The sequence below is a fragment of the Podarcis vaucheri genome (assembly GCF_965113315.1).
Source record: "Podarcis vaucheri genome assembly, chromosome: 4".
NCBI classification, from domain to species: Eukaryota; Metazoa; Chordata; class Lepidosauria; order Squamata; family Lacertidae; genus Podarcis; species Podarcis vaucheri.
Window position 1 is genome coordinate 53,767,514 of NC_138762.1, and position 13,150 is coordinate 53,780,663.

Consider the following 13,150-nt stretch of genomic DNA (forward strand, 5'->3'; position numbering starts at 1 on the left):
CCAAATGTTCCTTGGCCACAAGCTGTTCCTATGTGCATGCGTTAGCTGCGAGGGAATATCCCCAGTAGCTGAAGGCAGCATACATATGCTAGCCCTTGGCCTGAGAGGGTCGGGGAGACTGTCCATATGGCAGAAATGCCTTAGCTGAGTGGAAAGCTTGCTTTCCTTCTTCGTCAACACAAAGAGCTGCCAGCTGACAGGACTCTGGGTCCTCCTGTCTGCCACTGTAAAATTATATGCTTCATGCTTGCCCCCCTTTGCTGCCAAAAGGATTGCAAGGAGAGCAGAAACAGGCAGGGCATTTTTTTTTATAAGCATATACTGTAACATGTGAGGGAAATCCCATGCAGACCACATGAATCCCCCTCCTTGGTGCCCTTTTCATTCTTCCTGGCCCGGGTTTGCATTTGGGGAAAACACTGAACATGCTAGATCCTGTTTTGTGTTTTCCTCCAGACAATGTAATCTAGCACCTGACACCCTTCTTTTAAGCCTATGTAACCAACATGAATTGTTTAGCTTATTTTGTAGTTGTTGATATGTTAACAGTGTTTTATAGATTGCAATTGTTTTGTTGACGATTTGTTAATTATTCTGTACGATTTATGCAGGGTTTGTGATGTCCTATCATGTTATTGTTATTTATTGTTTGTAAGTCACTTGGGGGTTCATTTGAAAGAAACGTGGCACTGAAACAGAAGAAATCAATCAAATAGTACAGAAGTGGCTTAATTAGGCCTGTTACTTTAAGGAGCTCCAAGGCTTTTAAGAGCAGGTGTGTAAATTGGGGTGGGGAGAGAGAGAAAGCAACCCAAGGCTTTGGAAGCCATTTTGATTAAGAGCTGCTGAAGAGCTGAAGAAGAGGATTTCAGGGCAGGCCTGGCCTACCTTGTTTTAAAGGGTAAGCCCTATTTGCCTAGTTATTATCTTGGGGGGGGGGGAGGTCTTTCAAATCCACATGGCGGGAACAGCAAAATAGATTTGTGACTGTTTTCAAATTTATTCTAGAATATGCTAGAACCCTGAGTCAGGAACTCGCATTTCCCACCAGGGCAGCTCTGCAGGGACCAACCCCTTTCCCCAGCAATCCTGCTTTTTTGGGTTAGGAAGGTTGGGGAAGCAAAAGGATATTCAAAGTCCTGAGTTGGAAGAAGACTTTGGCTTGGGAAAGTCTGCTGCTATTTGTTAGAGCTTTATCTAGTTAAGAGCTGAAACTGAAGGAAGTTTGAACCATTCATCCCAGGAAGACTTGCTACTTTTTGTATAATCCAAGTGTAGGTGATAGGAGGCTGTGGGGTTTTTTTGTAGTGGGTGTGTGTGTGAAATATAGGATAGTACTTGCTTATTATCCTGGACTAAACAACAACAACAACAACAAATTTCTTATACCCTGCCCATCTGACCAGCCACTGTGGGTAAGCATGGCTTCCCTGTTGGCAAGTAGTGCCTTATGTTTTAGTATCTGTCCCACAGTTTGTGTCTGATCAGGGGACTCTCCTGCAGATGGATCTGAGGGAAAGTTTTTTTGGGTTGTTTTTTTTTAATCCATTCAAACTCCAGTTTCTCAACCATGACTGACTGGTAGGGGAAGTTCATTTCAGAGTCCTGGTGGAACCTAGTGCAAGGCAAGGTCTGCTGTCTGAGATCTTCTATCTGCACAGTCACAGAATTTATGAAGGCAGGATCGATGCTGTGTGCCCGAGTCTTTAAAGAGAAAGGTGGCATATTTGCAGATGAACCAGACAAACAGTGGCAAGAAATTTCTGAAGTGCTGCTTCACTTTGGAGTGATGTAGGACGTTCAGTGTTTGTGTCTTTGCCTGCTGTTGCCCATAACTTTTGGCATGGGGCAAAATCTTCTGGCAGCAACTCTCTCAGCACACTCGCAAACGGAAATAATTGCATGACCGTGTGTCATATTATGCTGGATGACACATGAACAAGTATGACAACACAGATAGTTAATACGTGGTGAAACATACCTCGGAATGAGAATGGTGCAGTGTGTTATGGGTTGTGGGTTATTGGGTTGTTCTTGTTCTTGTGTTTATTATGAATTTTGTGTTTTTATATTGTCATTTTATGTTGTATACTGTCCTGAAACCTGTGGGTATAGGGCGGTATACAAATTTAATAAATAATAATAATAATTCTTGGCCTGCTGTTGTCCAGAGACAGGAGACAATACCAGCCTGTTCCAGAGATTTATGCTGAGCAGGATTTTGTTAAAACAGCAGCAACACCAAAGTAACTTTCTGAGTTGTGTACATTGTTAGCTAATTCTTAAATACAGTGGTACCTCAGGTTACATACACTTCAGGTTACAGACTCCGCTAACCCAGAAATATTACCTCAGGTTAAGAACTTTGCTTCAGGATGAGAACAGAAATCGTGCAGTGGAGGCGGCGCGGAAGCAGCAGGAGGCCCCATTAGCTAAAGAAGTGCTTCAGGTTAGGAACAGACCTCCAGAACGAATTAAGTTCTTAACTCAAGGTACCACTGTACCAAGTTTCTTTAGATTACTATTAAAATAAATGTTTCATTAAAAGCTTAATTATGCACATCTACTTATTTAAAATGTAGCTTTAAATGTCCTTCTGCATAATTTTAAAGTGTACTTTTGAGTTCATGCACCCCCTCCCTCCATGAAAATTCATTTTTAAAAATTATGGGTCCAATACTACATGTACTGGGATGCCAAAACCTTCCAATTAATTTTGGTGTCAAAGTGAGTGATTTTCTTTCATCACTGAATAGATTGTAAGGGAAAGAAGAACTGGAATGGTGGTAGTGGAAAGAAAATGGACCAAAAAAAAGTGCGCCCTTTTCCATTCCCCTCAGCAATTTACTCTTCCTTTTCCTGCAATTATTTGCATGACCTTCCTTCTTAATAATGTGGATGACAATGCAGCTTGAATATAGGAAGGAAATGCTTACTATTTAAAGACTCTCACTCTCTCAAAGCTGAATTTCTTGTAAAAATCATTGCATCAATAACTTGGTTCATCATTTTGGAAATAGTATCATCAGTGCACTTATCACTTAAGGCATAAGTGTTGAAGCAATTGCTTCAATCACTGCCAATCACCGTGTCTTTGTTCGGCTGATGGAGCTAGTATTACGCTTCATGTACATATTTCATTACGCTGTGTCTCATTGACCACCTACTGAGAATGCTAGACATTTCCCTTTGGGATTTCATGTTTCTATCCTTAGAAAAGCAGAGTGTTCCAGTAAAAGCTGAGATGCAGACTAGATGAGATATGTCTGAGAGTTTATTCTATTCTATTTTCTGTTTTACATAACTGTGCAGGCAGGAAATGGTGCATGTAGTCAGGTTTGGGGTTGTTTTTTTAAAGCAAAATTCTTTTAAGCAATGTTCCAATCATTGCCCTGTCACCACTTCTATGCATATTAAGGCATGGGTATGTTATTCTGGGTTATTTGTACTCAAATTCAAAAAGATAGCAAAGCGTCCCTGAATGTTCTTTGTTACTAGAATAGTGATGAACCACCCTAGGTATGGGGATTATTATTGCTACATGTTGCTGTTACCATATAAGTGTTCACACCCAGAAGGGTTTGACTTATTATCTCGTGGGGGGGGGGGCTCTGTGGCTAAGATAAACTCCACTTGAGGAATGATGAAGTAGTTGCCTTCTACATAAGACCTACCTACTATGACTTTATATGATCAGGTATCGCCTCAGCCTCTTTTTCTCCCCCACACCTAACTCCCCACAGCACCAAAAAAAGGCAATCCCCAGTGTAGTCCACACTGATGGTTTGGTTACTCTACTGATGGTATATTTTTCCTTTATTGATTTGGTATATATTTTATGTGTAAGATCATGACAACTTTAGAATAACCTAGATGTTTTATGATCATGCCTTTTAAAGGCTCTCCCCCATGTTTTATGTTGGTACTTGAATATAATATGCTGCTTTGACTCACATTTTTTCATAGGTTTCTTGCTTTTCCTTTGTATGAGAGTCATTATTGACATTTATTGCCATTTGTTTATGGAGCATTCTGTTATAAACAAATTTTTCAGGATACCACTGCTCTGTAACAATTAGTACTTTCTGGTCCGAAAAAAAAGCTGCCACAATATCCTCTAGGAGGCATCCCAAAGAGGCATTCGGGCTCTTCAATGAGAGTTGTACTGTATAGTCAAAGATATATAAACAATGCCGTGTGTGAATGGTATTTGGAGAAAGATGTCCAAAGTAAAGCACACTGTTGCAGAAGAACACTGAGAGAAAAATAGTTACCGTATTTTTCTGCGTATAAGACTAGTTTTCCCCCCCTAAAAATATATGTTAAAAAGGGGGGGTAGTCTTATACACGGGGGCAATCTTCCCCCCATGTTCTAATTCTGAGCCTCCAAAATAGGAGGGCGTGTTATACACGGAAAAATACAGTATATTATTTATAAAGACCTCTGGGGAGTCATTCTGCTACCGGCAGTTAAGTAAATCATCTTTTTCTTTTTGAAGCTTTATTATCTGTGGCTTCATTTATTTATGGCTAAGTTGCACAAAGAAAAGGGATCAGATTGAGCAAGCTGGATCCCAGTGATACTTCTTTTTCTTATGTAAATTAAATGGTTTTAAATCGAAAATTAATGAACAAAAGCATTCTTAGAAATTTCTAGTTAACTTGTTGAACAAATGTATGATGATAAGTGTGAGAACTAGCTATAATTTGTTTTAGTTCCAATGGATTTCTGGCATCGAACAATAAAGGTGAATTGGGCCTATTGAGGTATTTTGTACAATTATGTCTCACAGAATTCAAGCTTGATTTGTCTTAGTCAGTTGTGATTATGAACATTTTATTTTATACTTGACTAATTCAGAAAACCAGTTGTCCTTAAACTTAGCTAAGGTCTAGACAGTGCCACCAGCATTTATTTATGAGCCCTCAAATACTAAAGTTATCAATACTATAGAAATGCCTTTATCTAGGTGGCTAATTCCCAGAGTATAGAGTTACATACTGGCTGCTGCATATTCATCCCAGAATGACTTGATTTTGTCTAATAGAAATATGATCTGAAGAGAAACCAGAGTTTTCTTTTTCTTTTGCCAGATTGCATCCATGCCTGTTTTTGTTTTGTTTTTTACTAGGCTAGCATAATTATCAGTAAAGTCTCTTAATGGGGAACAATTCACTTGCTTTGTTAAGAATAGCATCAAATTTATATTTCTGGTTTTGTAAGACATATTAGGTTCGATAGAGGCTTGCGTCTAATGCTGGAGGAAAGGGTGGGAGTAATGCAATTTTTGCATATTTCTTTTACTATTTCCTTCCAAAAAACCTGCTCCAGTGGACTGGGGGGGGGGGGCTCTCCACAACTGCATGAGGTGATGCTCTGGATTACAGGGTAGAAGCGGAAAGAGTGAAAAATGGCTTCCTCTATCAGAGCCCCCCCCCCTTTGAATTTTGCTTTCCTCTGCAAAGGGAAAGAGCCCTTCCATTACAAGTGTAAATTCAACCTTTTTATTTTAAAAAAATGTTCTTTGTGTGAAACAAGTACCAGTCCTTCCTCTGGACACAGAACATTAATCCCAAACTGAAACTGTATGTAACGGGAAAAAAGGATTATGGATATATCTTCTGGTACTTTACTAAGAGCTTCATTTTCCTGGAAATCTAGACCACGTCAGTATTTTGTCATCTTACGCCACCCACCACCTTGCATTTAAGCCAACTCAAGCAACATGTAATAGTAAATCATAGCAGTCTAGTGTGTTTCCATGTTTTACTCTTGTGTTTTACTCTTTTTTTTTTTTGCATTTTTAAAAGATTTTATTAGTCTTTCCATATATATACATTAAATCCGTGTTTCATACATCTCATACTTTTGGACTTCCTTCAACGTCCTTGACATTCATTCGTATTTCTCTCTTTATAGCGCATTCCATTCTTTCGTACTGCCATTAATACCATCTTTCAAACATTGTTTTCCATAAGCAATACTTCTTGGTGTTTTACAGTGCCTCTTTAAATCCTACTAGCGTTGTATTTACTAAAAATTTGTTCTCCAGATAGTCCGCAAATTTTCCCCAGTCATCTATAAATTTTTGATCCTTCATATATCTAATTTTCCCTGTTAATTTATCTAACTCCGCATATTCCGTTAATTTTAATCTCCACTCTGTTATCGTTGGGCCTTCTTCTGTAGCATCCTGCTTGTGGTTAACGCTTAGCTGGAATGAAATATTCAACGCAGCAACAGAGAAATTTAAAAAAATAATTTATTTGTCAGACAAATAAATAAGAGGCACAGTGGTATATAGTTACCAAGCTCTGGCCTGGCCTCCTGCCATTATGGCCAGCACTTATATTCCCTTAATCCAGCCCCCTTTGCTCCTCCTGTGGCTGCCTCTGTTCAATCAGCCTGGTTGGATTTCCTATTGGCTGATTGCTATAATTAATTCTAAAAGATACACCCATATCCTCCTGTCCTTATATGGAACACAAAGAGCTATATATTGTTACATCTATAAATGACAAATAAGTAGTAATATATCTTACATGTGTCTCAACAAGGAATCTTAATTACCAGCTCACCTCTTGCCTTCCTTGCCCTCCAAAACAGATGGTTAATAATTTTAAAATTTTATCTTGAACAGATGTCAGAGACCTTGGGTTCATATTCTCATGCATCATCAATGAAATATCTCCTTTTGGAGGTCTTTAAACAAAGGTCTGACAACCATTTGTCATGCGGGCTCGTTTGGCGTCTCTTGTCTGACAAGGGGGGCTAAATACAACTATATGAAATCTAGCATTTCTTAAATCCTTTGCATAATTACATTTAAGACAATATATTTAATACATAACATAGATAGCTTTTTAGAAGGATAAACTTCCTCAAAGTAAAAAGGAAGAAACAGTTTACAGCCTCAAAATAAAATAGGAGAAAAAGCCTCTTCCCCTTTTTACACTCCCCCCCCCCCTTCTCTAGCCAGCCATGTGCTCTTGGCCTTTTGTCCTGTGGCTCAAGTTTAACGGTTTTATTATGTTTGGTCTCTGCCCTTTTTTACACTCTCAGTCTGTAATTCCAGCTTTTACGACTTTGAGAATTGTTTTCTGCTATAAATCAAAGGGGGGCCCCTTTGTCTAGAAAGAATACACTGTCAGTGTTTTCTTAAGCAGTTGGTCTGCCTGGCATGAATACTTTTGAAAATCTAAGCCCATTTAATTTAGGAACCTGATCAAGATATAAGCCAATATATGCCTTGATTAAAAATGCAGTCTATATTCAGATGCCACATTCCCCCCTTTCAAGCTCAAGGACCTTGCCACCAAGAGTCCTTGATAGCTTGAACTTCATCATATTCCTGAGTTAAAGCTCTGTATAGGGCCATGATATGAGGTAGAGTTTCATTCGAAATCATCTTGCTAATTGTACTTCTAAAACATGAAATGATACATGGCATCAAACATAAAACCATCACTACTACTGTCAAGAAAAACAAGCAAGACAATAGTATCCCTTTTAGGTAACCAATTGGTGAGCCATCCCATATCCCATCCTTCCCATGTTTGTACTGGGACATGTGCTATACTCTCCTTCTTTGTGGCCAACACACGGATTGCCTCACCATTATCTGAAATGTTAAAGCAACAGGCATTCCCTGTCAAGTTCAAGACTCCACATAGGGCTCCCTGCTTGGCAAGTACATAATCCATTCCCATTTACAGCTGCAAAATGACGGCTCTACTTTCATCCAGCTGTTATGCAATAAGTCCCACTACTGCTTGCAATCGAATTATTCTGTTTAGATTATAAATAGGATCCCGTGCCCCTTGTATGGGCTCACCAGGATTCCAGGAGGCAGGATCATAATAGGCTATAATGCGCTCTGGTGGCCAATCATCAGTACCGCTCCAACTTTGGGTACTTCCTCCTGCTATATGAGAAATATCAGCGTTTCTTCGTGTTTGCTTTGCTGAACTAGTGGGCATAATCCACACTGGTGGTAAAACCCCCATCCCAGGAAACAAGTCCCACTCCATTTGGAAGGGAGTTTCTTGTATGCCCATTCTCCACATATCCACCACAACCATCGGGTCTGAGGGTTTTGGTATGTGGAGTGCATAAGGCAAAGTATCAAAAGGGGTATAGAGTTCACAGTGCAGTATGTTAGATTGCCTTTTTCTGTCACAGTTATGTTTCATACCACTTTCCATGCATGAATAAAAGAAGGTGCACAGGGCAAGGCATTCCGAGTTCGATAGGTAGTACCGTTTGCCCAGGTATTCTTAATATTATCCCAGGTATAGTGACAATGAGAAGAGCCTATCATAGTAGAATCAGCTGCATCTGATGATTTATGTACACAGAATTCCCCTTATACAGGTATAACTCGTAATGGTTTAGTTGAGTTCCATCCGGGGAAATTCTGTACTTCTGTGTGGTGTGGCATTTCGCTTACCCTACCAATGGCATTTAATGGTATTAGTAATAAGGGCATACCTCCCTCTGAATCATCTGGCCCAAGAGAGCAAACAAGGCAATTGGTCCTATTTGCAACATTGGCTACCATTTCAGCTAAACCTACCCACATATTGTGGTCATAGCGGAATCCATATTTAGCAAATTTGGTCAGATTCAAGGACCCTTCCCCTTCCCAAGGGATCAGGATTAATAATAAAATCATGTTGATGTCTAGCATATGCATTCCTTTCACAAAAGATTACCTTATTGTGATAGCAAATAAATATCAGTCCCAATATAATTCCCCCAGTGACAGAAATGGGGAACCACCAAGACCAAAACATATATCCCAAGGATCCCCAATGTGTAATATCTCTGATAATTGTTCCACAAGGGGGCAGTCAATCAATTGTATAAGAGAATCTTTCCGCTCACAGTCTCTGGTTCAGACGCTCCTCAAGCTTCAGGCGTGCGCAGGTCAGCCAGCTTCCAGTGTTGTGGCTGCAGCAGGCCGGTCGTCTAATGTCGCCCGTGACCCAGCCCGTTCCCCGTAGGGCTAGATACAGGGGTTTTTGGAGAGAGTCAGTTTTAAAGGATTAGAGGGGTCACCTTTGCACGTCCAACTGCCTTCGGACTTCTTCAAACGGGAGTGATGAATCCAGGGGGGTCACCTCAGCTACCTTCACCGCTGTTGGAGTAGAGAGCAAGACGGTGTAAGGTCCACGCCACTTAGGTGCAAGTGGATCACGTTTCCACTCTTTCACCCATATGCTATGCCAGCCTGGAGCTGATGAATCGGCACGGCAATGCTGCACGGCGTGCGCTCGAGGGCCCACCTGTTAAGATAAAAACAAACAAACAAACAAACACGGGAGAGAGACAAAAACACGGGAGAGAGATTGCACTTGTCCCTGTGTCGCATGGTCTCCTATTTGTTTGAGGTCAGTTGGAATATCCTGAACAAAGGAGGGCGGCCTCCCATACAGGAGCTCAAAAGGTGACAACTTAAGTCTTTTTGTGGGTGTGCACCGAACACGAAACAGTGTTATGGGTAACACGTCTACCCTCCTGAGACTTTAGACAGATTAGTGGGCTTCTGGCATGCCCTGCAGATACCTTGCACAAGCATCTGGCAGTAAGTGGTAAGCCTGGCCAGGTGAATTGCATTGTTTGGATCCCAATTAGGATCTTCCAAGGGAAAGTTGTCCTGGAGATGACTGTCAATATTATAAATATTTCCCACTCTGGCCTGCTCACGCAAATATATCTGTGCCTTTTCAATTATGTCTCTCCTTTCCTCAGTGGTGAAGAGAGTATTCAGGAGCTGGCGACAATCTGTCCAAGTAGGACTATGAGTATTTACTATTGAAGTCACCAAGTCCATCATAGCCCGAGGTTTTTCTGCGAAAGATAGGGTGTTTTCCAATTCATCAGAACCGTAGTTGTGAATGGAATGTACTGGAGGATCGAAGTTCAAGGTGGCCGTGTTCCGAGTTGCCCATTAACCAGCACAGGCTCCTCAAGTGCATCTGTCAGAGCTGCTACCAGGTCCCAGCTCACATAGGACCACGCCACACAGCGTCCACTTTAAAAGAGTCTTTATTGAGTTACAGGTTTCATTTCCGAACTGCAGCGTGCAGCTCTACACCTTCTGCTCTAGGTCGGCGAAGACCCGTCTGAGTCCCCGCCTCTTGCACACCAGCTTAATACCCTAGCCTTGCTCCACCTCCTTCGCCTCTCCCTACGTCTCTGGGTCCTTCTGCCCCCCTGGGCCTCCTCCCTTCTACTCTCCTCTGACGCTGACCCCCCTGATCCTTCTGCCTCCTTGCGGCGGGCTTTAGGACCTGGCTCACTCTCCGGGCTGCTTACTGCTCCAGCTTCCGCTGCATTTGAACTTGGCGCGCGCGCCCAACTCTCTACTTTCCTCTTAACCGTTGCCTCGCTCTCTGAGGAGGGCGTGACCACCCCTGACTCGTGCCCTCCCTCCTGCTGACAGCCTCCGGAACCCGATGCCTGGCTACCTTCCTCCCTGCTGCTCTCAGTCTTGAGCGTGGGTCCCGACTTCCAGCTGCTGCCGCCCTCAGTTATGAGCGTGGGTCCCGACTTCCAGCTGCTGCTCTCTGAATCTCCTCTGTTCCCTTCCTCCTGGGGTGTCCCCCCGGATCCCCCCCTTGCTCTGCTCACTGGGGCTCCCTTTTGGGAGTCCTCTGACTCACTGCTTAGGCTTGGAGATCTCGGGTCGTCATCATCACTCATTCTCCCTTCGGCTTCCTCCCCCTCGCTCTCTGTTTCCACCCTTCTCTGCGTCTCTGCTTCTGAACCCCTGACATCCATCCCCCCCTCGAAGCCCCCCCTTCCCCCCTCCCCGCTGTCAGGTGTGGGTGCTGGGCGCTCCATCATCATGGGAGGGAATGCTGGATACAGGTCGCTCCCCGTGGGTGGCCGCCAACTGAAGACCTCCGAGTCTTCCCCCTCGCGGTCGTCGACGTTGACTTGTTGCTCTTCCATCTCTGTACCGCCGTGCTCGAACCCGAGGTCCTCCCCGAACACGTCCATGTCAGTCTCTGCGTCGGTCGCTCGACCTGGCATCTCCAGCCACTTCCTGCGCCATCGCTCCTCTGGTCGATCGTCCCACCAATACGAGTTGCCTGATGCCGAACCTGCCGGTGAACCTTCTGGGGAACGGGTGCTCCGTGCGGGTTCCCCTTCTGAGTCGAATCCATGGAACGTGCTGGAAGAAAGTGTGGGTGTGAACAACCAGTCGTCGAAGAAGCTCGCTGGCATGGGTTTGTGTGGGAAGAGGGCATGAAACTCGTCCTTGAGCAGGGGTTCCTCCAAAGCGTAGTCTGGTACCCAGCTATTGGCGCTGGCCCGGGTGCCCTCTCTGGCTAAGAGGTATTCGACTCCCTCTTCCCCCCATCTGGAGTCCAAAATCTCCGTGACCTCGTTGATGTGGTCCTGGTGCTTCACCTCCCGCGTCTCCGTCCGTTCCCGGAGCGGACTTGGCGCCGTCCCTGGCTCCTGGAACCTGTGAGGTGCTTTGTAGGGAGTGAGCACCGACCTGTGGAACACCGGATGCATTCTGGAACCCTCCGGCAGCGCCAGTCGGAAGGCTACCGGGTTGATCTGCGCTTCGACTTGGTACGGACCGATCTGCTTGTGCCCCAACTTCTTTTTGGCAAGTGACCTGGTCGGCACTGCGTGGGCTGCCAACCAGACCCAGTCTCCCACTTGGATCACTTCGCCAACCCGCCTGTGCTTGTCAGCTTGCACCTTGTAGGCGTGCTTAGCTAGCTCCAGCTGCCGTCTGAGTTGATCGTGGCGCGCGCGCCCAACTCTCTACTTTCCTCTTAACCGTTGCCTCGCTCTCTGAGGAGGGCGTGACCACCCCTGACTCGTGCCCTCCCTCCTGCTGACAGCCTCCGGAACCCGATGCCTGGCTACCTTCCTCCCTGCTGCTCTCAGTCTTGAGCGTGGGTCCCGACTTCCAGCTGCTGCCGCCCTCAGTTATGAGCGTGGGTCCCGACTTCCAGCTGCTGCTCTCTGAATCTCCTCTGTTCCCTTCCTCCTGGGGTGTCCCCCCGGATCCCCCCCTTGCTCTGCTCACTGGGGCTCCCTTTTGGGAGTCCTCTGACTCACTGCTTAGGCTTGGAGATCTCGGGTCGTCATCATCACTCATTCTCCCTTCGGCTTCCTCCCCCTCGCTCTCTGTTTCCACCCTTCTCTGCGTCTCTGCTTCTGAACCCCTGACAGCATCAAATACTCTTCTAAGAGGGGCTACGACGTGACCTTTCTCTTCGCTTTGCTCTAGGGGCCTCAAATCATAGGGGATGGTATTTGTCCCAAGGCGTTCTTTTAGCAGCTTTATACGCCTGGCTGTATTGCTTGCTGACCGATTAAGGTCTCCCTGTAACTTCTGTAATAATTCTCTAGGACTTGGATATACAGGGGTTTGGGGTAGGCAATCAGTTATTCCACTAAAAGAGACTGTAGATGGAGTTCTACTGGGACTCACAGGTGGAATAACCACTTCTGCTTGGGCTTTATTATAGGCCTCCAATGCCTCCTGAAGATATTTATCATAATCTATCAAGGAATCAAGTTCTGTGACTCCACCCCCATTATTCATTCCACTTTCTTGCCTTGGGGTTACAACTGGTGGAGGGTTTGAATTATGCTCCCTTTGATGTGGAGCATAGGGTGGAGATAGAAGCACCTCTTCCTCTGGTCCCTCAAAAATGGGTTTGAGTTTATTTGGCAAGATTCCTTTCCTAGCTTCGGCTTTTACAGCCAATAATTTGCATCGTTGGACTTTGCATTCCCTTATCCATGGAGGATTTTTATTTAATGTGCTCAGCCAGGAATCTATATATGAAAATTGTTCTGGGCACCCTCCAGTATCTTTGGCGATGTTAGGCCAAAGTTTGCTTACTAAATTTATATCAAAGGTTCCTTGAGATGGCCATCCAGTATTTTGTTTCGGCCACTCTAATTCACATAACGTTCTCAGGCGTTCTGGCGTCATTTTGACTCCATATGCCCCTGAGAAGGCTTTCTTAAAATTATTTAACATACATTCAAGAGGTGTATTTCCCCCCTTTGAACCCCCAACTCCCATTGTATGGCCCTGTGAAGTATCCACTCAGTCACTCACACACACACCTTACTGGGAAACGAAGTAGTACTCACTCCACACTT

At 44.2% G+C, this 13,150-nt stretch overlaps 1 long non-coding RNA gene across 2 annotated transcripts in view; it reads left to right on the forward strand.

Moving 5' to 3' along the window:
- The first annotated feature begins 351 nt into the window (after positions 1–351).
- The window catches only part of LOC309531359, a 90,626-nt gene continuing 77,827 nt past the window's right edge, over positions 352–13,150 (forward strand). The window contains exon 1 of one of the 2 annotated variants that reach the window (XR_014219246.1): positions 352–901. This is a non-coding gene — a long non-coding RNA (uncharacterized lncRNA). The remainder of the gene's footprint in view (positions 902–13,150) is intronic. The other variant, XR_014219247.1, reaches the window with a different exon arrangement.